The 9,123-nt window shown below is 33.4% G+C and overlaps 1 long non-coding RNA gene across 1 annotated transcript; it reads right to left on the bottom strand.

The window, feature by feature from the left end:
- Positions 1-3,257: 3,257 nt before the first annotated feature.
- LOC145791045 (uncharacterized) lies at positions 3,258-8,821 on the bottom strand. Its single transcript, XR_014330691.1, has 7 exons — positions 8,625-8,821; positions 8,407-8,490; positions 6,670-6,770; positions 6,513-6,548; positions 4,995-5,139; positions 4,317-4,467; positions 3,258-3,408 (listed from the first exon to the last, which is right to left on the bottom strand). It is a non-coding gene; the product is annotated as an uncharacterized LOC145791045 (long non-coding RNA).
- Between the last annotated feature and the right edge of the window lie 302 nt (positions 8,822-9,123).

Here is a 9,123-nt window from a genome sequence, read left to right as displayed (position 1 = left end):
AATTTTTTTTGGGCCAAAAAAATTTGAATTTATTTTTGATTTTTATTTTGAAAAATAAATTATGACCATTTGAATTTAAATTTCGGTTGGAAAATTAAAATTTTTTGCACCTCTTCAATACAAATTCAAAACCTGTCCGAACAGGTTCTTATCTGTTCAATTCAAACCCAAACAGTTCCCTATATATTCAAACAGTGCTGAACAGGTACCATACCTGTTGGATTCAAATCTGAAAAGCCACAATTTCTCCTATAAATAGATAGACCCTCATTTGGATTTTGTATTCAGGAATTTTGTTCTTGTCTATCCTATTACTCTCTGCATTTTGCTACATTTAATTTTCCTGTGAGAAAGAGTTTAAATACAAAGTGTGTTCGTCGTGCAAACAGTTTGTAGTACTGCTACTGTTTATTGTAGATCATTTCGTCTTGGGAGATAAACATTCATAATCTGTTAGTACCCGAGAGAGGACGAATCTGTCTTAAGGAGACAGTGAGTAATTTGATTACTTTTCTATTTTTATTATTTTTCCTTTTCAGATTGTGGTTTTATTTTTGTAACAAAATACGAATTGGTTTTTCCTTAATATATATATATATATATTGTGTTGATTTTTGAAATCAAACAGTCTCTCTCTATTGTTTAATCTATTCTTCGAATACAGTGAAGATTGTCCAACATGCCTATTAGTAGAGATCCAAAGGACTATGCCCATTATGCGTTTGACAGCGAGCTCGAGTAGGCTAGCGCACCTTCTATGCTGTTGCTTCAGGATTCAAGTGAGAACCCTTAAACTACAACGAGGTGTGCTCACTACCCTCTTGACAGGGCAGTTGAGTGGGCATGTAGAAATTGGATCACTCTGATTCTCACTACCCTCTTGACAGGGCAGTTGAGTGGGCATGTAGAAATTGGATCACTCTGATTCTTGATTTGATTTGGACTCCCATGCATATAAAAACACTCTTTTGCGTGATTGGGATAAGAAACACAATATACAACAAGTTTTGCAATCTTGAGAGTTGTACCATATCAATGATGTTAGTGGATCTGCACGTTTACATTCACAAAAATAGCTAATCAATAAGAATACATATACATAGATATATAATACCATGTCAATCCATTTTGAAATAAAAAGTCGAATCCACCTTTAATAAATTATTGAACAATTCTAAACATACATCCATACCAATACATACTTATATGTACTTGCAAAATAAAAATGGTGCTAACCTTGCCCCTATGATATCTGAATGGAAGAATATAGAGTTTTGAACTACAACAATGGAAAAATACATAGTTTTGAACCGTTACAATAGAAGAAAACAGAGTTTCAAACTAGAACAATAGAAGAATAATGATGATGATGAGCTCCTTTTAGGGTTTCTTCTATTTTGTTTCTTTATTTGATGATCATCACCCAATTCATCTCTTTGACTTTTTGTTGTGTTGTGATTTTTCCCAATTCTCAAACGAACAAGTTAGAGAGAGAGAGAGAGAGAGAGAGAGAGAGAGAGCATAAGATAGAGTCTGAGAGGAAGTTTATTTGTGCTACAAGATTCTTTTTCAATTATGTTTTCTTGTCAATAATATATATTTATATATTTAGTTTTTAAAGAAACATATCTCATTAATTTCAAAACAGTCAAAATAGAAAAAGGAAACAAGAAGGTTACAATTGTGTGTAATACTTACTATGAAAAATAGAACAAATGGTATATTAGTCCTAAAAATATTATAAATAAGGGAAAAAAAAATTTCTTGAGAGACAAATCTAAATATATGAGACTAATAAAATACAAATTTTTTCTATAAACTTATTAAATTATAAGTCCCTTAAATAGGATTTATAAATAAATCTCTCTATAAAGAAGGGTCATTATAAAATTAACGATTTAAATTACGAAAAGTGGATCTAGTCCACGTAATGACTGAAGACAAATCAGGCTTATTTTGGAAAGTAGATTAAAAGCTATATCTCAGCTTTCACTGCAGGAAATTCAGCTTTTAGTGGCGTTTAAAAAACGCCGCTAAAAGTGTCAAAAACGCCGCCAATTCTTTTTGTGACGCTTAGCACCAAACGTCGAGGACGCGGCCGTCGCTATAGCTTTATGGCGTTTTAAAAACGTCGTGATATTATTATAGGCGGCATTTTTAAAAACGCCGCCAAATGTCCTCCTAACCACGTGTCAAATGTCTCACGACATTTAGCGACGTTTTTGGAAAAACGCCGTCATATCTTTTTTAAACATATATGACCGTTAGCCTGTAAGATTTAAGAGGCGTTTGTAGAAACGCCGTCATATCCTTTTTTTTTTTTTTTTTTTTTTGGAAATTGTACTAATTTTATTTGATTGAGCTAAAAAAATATCTGCAATAGCACTAATATAAAATAACAACTCCCATTCAAATAGTTGTAATGAAGCATTAATTCACTTTCTCATTCAATTAATATCCAATCACCATTACCCACAAAATTAACATATCCAAAATCTAAAAATCATGTTTTAACATTAACCACAAACTAACATATATCCAAAAATCATGTCTTAGCATTAAAGTTGTAGTCTTCACTGGTCTACATTCATAACATAAATTGTAATAAGATTCACCAAAATAAACACAAATTGAAGAATTCGTACCCAATACTTAGCAAAACACCATTCTTTCTAAAAAAATTGTAAAAATAAAAATAAAAATAAAAAAATGAACCCGGAAGGATCTTCATATGCCAGACTAAATGTTTACCAATTCAAAGAGCACCCTGTAGGGAACGCAATGCCTGCTTGTAGACTATTCTCCCATATCACCTTACGGACGGTATTCTCCAGGGTTTCACATAAGTCAATCATTAACATCCCAGGCTTCAAAATACCTTTGATGTATTTTCGAACCTAAAAGCAGGCAAACAAAACGTTTTATGTGATAAACCAGATGCAGAAATTCTCATTTTCATCAACCTTGTCCAAACTATCAATCTGAGTTTTTGTTCTAAAAAATAAATAAATAAAAACAGCGTTTAAAACAGCATAAAGGGAAGAAGCTTGGCCATATCTTATTTTCCTATGCATTTCATAGTTTCCATCAGCATCTACACTTTTGTTTTTATCCACTCTACAAATGAGAGATTTCTTAAATTTTATGATCTGAGTTGTCATGGACTATTGTCATTCATTAATATAACGGGCACATGTAGTCACCACTTCATGCAAAAAGATTGACCAATCTAGTGGAAGCTATGAAAAACTTCATACCCTTTCAAGAAGATACTGTTCTTCAACAGGTAATCGTGTATTTGTGTTGCATCTCCCAGTAACTATTTCCACAAGGAGAACGCCAAAACTGTATATATCTGCTTTACGTGTCAACTGCCCTCTTATTGCGTACTCTGGTGCCAAATAACCTCTGAAACAACAAATACGAATGTAAATTCAAGATGGTAAAATAATTGGAAAGAAGGAATATAAGAGAATTGAATCTAGATTCCACAAGTGTTTTTAAGCAGAAGGATAATGGATTCCCATGATCACCTGCCTTTCTTGTGCGCCTACATAAAAGAGCTGTGGCCTCCGGTTAGGTTTAACAGTGGTCTTATTTTTTTTATTCTTTTTAGAAATTAAAAATAAAAATAACTGTGGCCTCTTAAAAGCAAGCAAGTGGTTGGAATTTGTTGGTGGAATGGTTTGCAGAGTTGCTTCTCCAGCCATAATCTACAAACCTTAAAGCCTAAGTGTTTGATTGTGACTATTTAAAGAATCTCTTCTTTTTCGGGTACATCAGAGGCCATAGCCTTGGAGAGGGGGGGAGTCTTGCATGTGGCAAGACTTGAACCCTTGACCTCCTAGTAAGGTATAGGAGTTTCGGTCAACTGAGTTACCCTAACTGGTCATTAAAATAAACTCGGCTCATGAATCATGCTCATGATATCAGAACTCAGAAGTAGGTTTGCTGGTACAAAGGATGTTAAACGACTCAAGACCTGGTAGAATCGTCACTTTCAGATAGAATTTTAGAGTTCAGATACAGACCATGTAGTCTGTTGGTGGTGTTTGGCTGGTGGGCTCTGTATCATATCTTTGTAGGTATGATCAAAATTTACTATCTATCAACAAATTCTAAAAAACTAAACAGGAGTCTTTAAAATTAGCAGATTTACTAGATATTACTGAGTTAAGAGCCAATTAATAAATAGAAATAAGCAATCACACAAAGAGATACTATTCAACGTGGAAAACCCAAAAGGGTAAAAAACCATGGGACAAACAAACCACTTGTGCTCCAAGATCAAGTAGATTCAGATGCACAGATGGTACCTGCTCTAACACTGAGCAATTCGCTATCCACTTCTGTCCAGTCTCTCACTTTGACTTTATTCTCCACAAGCTCTGCCCAGCACACGATCACAATGTCTGCGTTTGAACATACAAACTAGGACAGAGCATTGTTCAGATGCACAGATGGAACCTACAAATTTCAAATTTTCATAATGACTATTTTATTCCTACCAATACCTGACCGTTAGACAATAAAAATGAAAAGAAAAGAATATTAAGAAACACTTGTAAATCAATGACGTGAAGACGTGCCAAGAGTGGGAAAAAAATAATACCCTCTTGCATAATTTAATTTAATGACATCAGAGTAGAAAAACTCCAGGGCACATTTAACCTTATCTGAGAATTTATATAGTCAAGTCAAAATCAAATTCATACACTGTTTCACTTTCACCATAATCAAATGTGGATCTAGATCTTATCCCAATTATTACAATTTTGTTCTGGTTTTTTCACTTTCTTCAACTATATAAGCATTGCAAGAGCTTAAAGAGTATTCAAGTCAAAAACATTTCACCATTTATGTCTTTTCTGAAGGAACAAAGCAGATCACATTAATTGAAGAAACACAGGAAACAAACAACAAGAATCTGTATCACTAGCTAAGACATACATGAAACTGAACAAAGAAAAGAAAATAAAAAAAGAGAGAGCAACCTGTAACTTTAAGGCCATGTCATGTCGAGAGAATTGGTTTTGCTCTGCTGCTGGTTTTCATTTGAATAATTGAAAGAAGCGAAATCATTCCCATCATAAAACTTTGTTCCAACACCGAATTCTTCTTCTTCTCCTTCTGGGTGTCCTATACATTAACATATTAATCAAAACTTTGATCTTTCTTCAAAATCATTCATGAGACCTATGAGGGGAAAAAAAAAATTCATAATAATGATGAGTAAAATATGAGACAATATTTGCCAATGTTAATTCCCTTTGTACAAAATCCATACTTAGCAGCAGCAATATATATTATCTTGTCAAACAATCATTCATTTATAAAAATGTTTTACAACAGCACCGGTAGCACATCACTTTATGGAGGATGCCTTAAACATGAAAGCTAAGCAAACAAAGCTCAACTCTTTCTAAAACACGTTAAGAAGTCATAACACACAAATATTACTTAATAGTTAAATCCAATATGATAAAATCTCAATCAAAAAAGCATAACAATAGCTTCAAAATTCTAGCCAAAATTCTGATACAAGATATATGAAATGCACAATTTTTGTCTACGTGTTAAGTTGAAGAGGATTCAACATTAATGCTCAATTTTCTAAGTACAAGAGTGTTTTTTCCCCCTTATTCTGTAGTACAAAACTAAGATGAGCAAATGTACAAGTTCCATAGATTTCACCAAATTGAAAGAATATCACACAGATGTGGTAATCTTTTCTCCATGCATTTTTTGTGCCTTTGTTTTCATTGAATACTCTACAACATTCCTAAAAGTTCTACAAAAGGGATACTCTTAAAAATGTAGAAACTAATAAATTTTAATTATATCTTCATTTTCATTCAAGCAAATAGCATAAAATAACTACTACAATTAGAGTAACACAAAACTTTAAAAAGAAAAAAAAAAAAAAATCAAATCAAGACAATGAAAGGCATGAAAAGAAGAAAGTATGGCATTCATTGAAAGCCACATTTCACCATTAGTTCACATAGCTAGACAACGATATTGCAGTTGGACCTGATCATTTCCTCTTCAGGTGCGATACTCTAAAAATCCCTTTTCAAGTTGAGTACATTAAAAAAAAGAAATTATGATTTTAGTCATTGCAATTTATCTATTAGTACAAAAGTACACAATGAAATAGAAAATTTCACAACAATCAACATTACAAAAACTCAACTATTTCTTGCAAGATTAGTAGATATCTGTCGAAATTGAGTGGCAATATAGTAGGATATCATATGATTCAGAGTTACATATTATGTTCCAATTTTACTACCACAAAACCAAAGAAAACTGGAAATGAAATTTGTAAATTATGCATCCTAATATTCCCATTTATACTTTTTTTTTTAAAATTACAAAAACATCAGCACATCTTTATCATAAATATCTTACTGCAACAATTGCATCAACAAAATAACCATGCACTCGCAGAGTTATTAATAAAACAAGCGCATCACAAAAGAACCATGCACCTTAAGAGTTATTACTACCTGCTAATGGAGAGTCTACCACCATCAAGCATCACCCTAGATGACCACATCAACAAAAAGAGATGATAGAAAAAATTAGATTAGACGATCAGTATAAAGCAGTCTGAAAAGGTAATAATTCAGATGGAAATTGAAATCAATAAACATTTAAAAGTACCTTGGATGCAGCTACATATCCAAGCAGGGTTGCCAGCACAGCAGTGCTGCAAGGTGAAACGGCTAATGCGAGTGTAAGCCCAGCCAAATATGCTTGCACACCTGACATGTCCAATTTTTTAAAATGTTATTTGCACTTTCAAGCTGTAAGCACATCCGAGAGCCAGCTAAACAACAGTGATGAATACTTGAGAATCTGATGGTAAAATTAGAAAGTCCAATACCTGAAGGATAATAAAAGATAAAATGCAGGCACACTTTTCTTAATATACAGTCAAAAATGCATCTACAGTAAAAAATGCATCTTTTCATGAATTTCAGATCTACAAGGATAATAAAAGAAAGCAATATATATATATATATATATCATTATAGAAGTATGACAATAATCATCAAATCGAATCACAAAGATATGGATGGAGGGATATTCCAACCAAAAGTTGGAGGTATGGAAGCCAATAAGAAAATTGGGAAAGCTAGTGAAGTGAAGATAGATTAAAAAGAGTGTAATTTCTGTTCAATACTTCAATGTTATCTGCTAAATAATTTGTAGTAATGAAAAATTACAAGTATTTTTAAATAGTTAATAAAGATCAGCACCTTACTGATGATTCTAACAAAGTATAGCCCAGAAATGTCCAGGATACATAACCAGACAACTTGCATAGCAGTAAACATTCTCATAAGCACAACAAAAAAAAAAAAATTCACTGTGAGGACATTTTTTTGAGTTTTTTTACGGTTGGTTTCAACATGGAAATGTCCAGGATACATAACCAGACAACTTGCATAGCAGTAAACCTTCCAGAGAACATTTCTGGAGGGAAAAGGTGCAAACAGTCCTCAAAGCAGGTGAATCCTATTCTCAGACACTCATCAGTTTTTTTACTGTTGGTTTCAACATGGAAACGATAAGACCTCTATTCTAAGGATGTTCCACAGGCATAACTACCGAAGCCCTAAGCTAAGGACCACACCAAAAAACAACGACCCGAAAAGTTTTAACACTGCTTCAGGGATGACAGAACATCACAGACCCAAGGGCAGTAATGTAAGACTGCAACCAAATTTCATTTGTGTCCTTGTAAGATTGGCAACTTACATAATGGGCTAGTCATAACTGTAAAAACGCATTGATAAAATTATAATGATATTCTCTTTAATTTCATATTATAATCAACCTAGAACACATACACTTTGTTCTTCAAAATGTGTAATCTATGCGTTCCTGGAGAACAAATTCCTTCTAGGAGATTTATATCATCACTGAAGATGACAATAATACTGATAAAATATAAATGTAACTGAAACATTTTTAGAAAAATGGTTTATTTCATTGTTGGAGGTATTAATTTGCATGCTTCATTATCATTTAAAAAGTTAATAAGCCTCGATTTCTAACAGTCAAAAATTCAAAATGATTTCTGCTAAATCAAAAACTGAAAGCTAATATATCATATTCCCCCAATCTAGTTCAGTGTATAGAATAACAATATGAGAGACATAACTGTTCTTGTGATTATCTTAGTTCAGTTCCGAGGATGAATTTCGTATGGTTTTGGGCGAACTAATGTACTTCAATCTAACAAATAAGTGATATTATAGTCGAAACCGACATCATCAAGAAGAAATTGTTAGGCACACCATATTTTTGGTTATGACATACACAAATCAAGCACAATATCAGTTCAGCTTGAGAGAGAGAGAGAGAGATAGAGACAGAGACAATGGAGCTCACCGATCTGAATCGCTGAGATGAAATTCGATTTCGATTTCGAGAGAGAACTTTGAAATCGCTCTGATGAATCACCGATCTGTTTCGCTGAGACCAAGAAAAAAAGGTTCACCGATCTGTTTTGCTGAATCTCTGAATCACAGAGCTGAACTGACAAAGATAACTAGGGTTTAGACAGCACACACACACAGAGGGAGAGAGGGGGAGAGAGAGTAGCTCACCGATCTGAATCGATTCACCGATCTGAATCGATTTTGAAATGGCTCTGATGAATCACCGATGTAAGATCTTCGAAATGGCTGTGACTTCGATTTTGAAAGATCTTAGACAGCGCAGAGAGGGCGAGAGAGAGAGAGAAAGAGAGAGAGAGAGAGCGAGAGTGAGAGTGAGAGCGCGAGAGTTTCATTGTTGCTTAAAATAAAGGTAAAACAGGAGAGAGGGAGCGCGATGGACAAAACCCATTCCACGGCGTTTAAAAACGTCTTGTATTATTGAAACGGTGTCGTTTTGATTAGAGAAAAATACGACGTTTATTAAACGCCGTTAAATATGATTAACGGTGGCGTTTTCAAAAACGCCGTTAAATATACGCCTCCAAAACAGATATTTCCTGTAGTGTTTTAACCCACTTTCTCTCTCACAAAAAAAAGTCAAAAAACTAAAAAAAATTAAAAATTAAAAAAAAATTAATTTTTAACCATTTTCTCAAAACATTTCTCA

This window comes from Camellia sinensis, chromosome 5, assembly GCF_055761805.1.
Source record: "Camellia sinensis isolate YWXY chromosome 5, ASM5576180v1, whole genome shotgun sequence".
NCBI lineage: Eukaryota > Viridiplantae > Streptophyta > Magnoliopsida > Ericales > Theaceae > Camellia > Camellia sinensis.
This window is presented reverse-complemented; position numbering and strand designations above follow the sequence as displayed.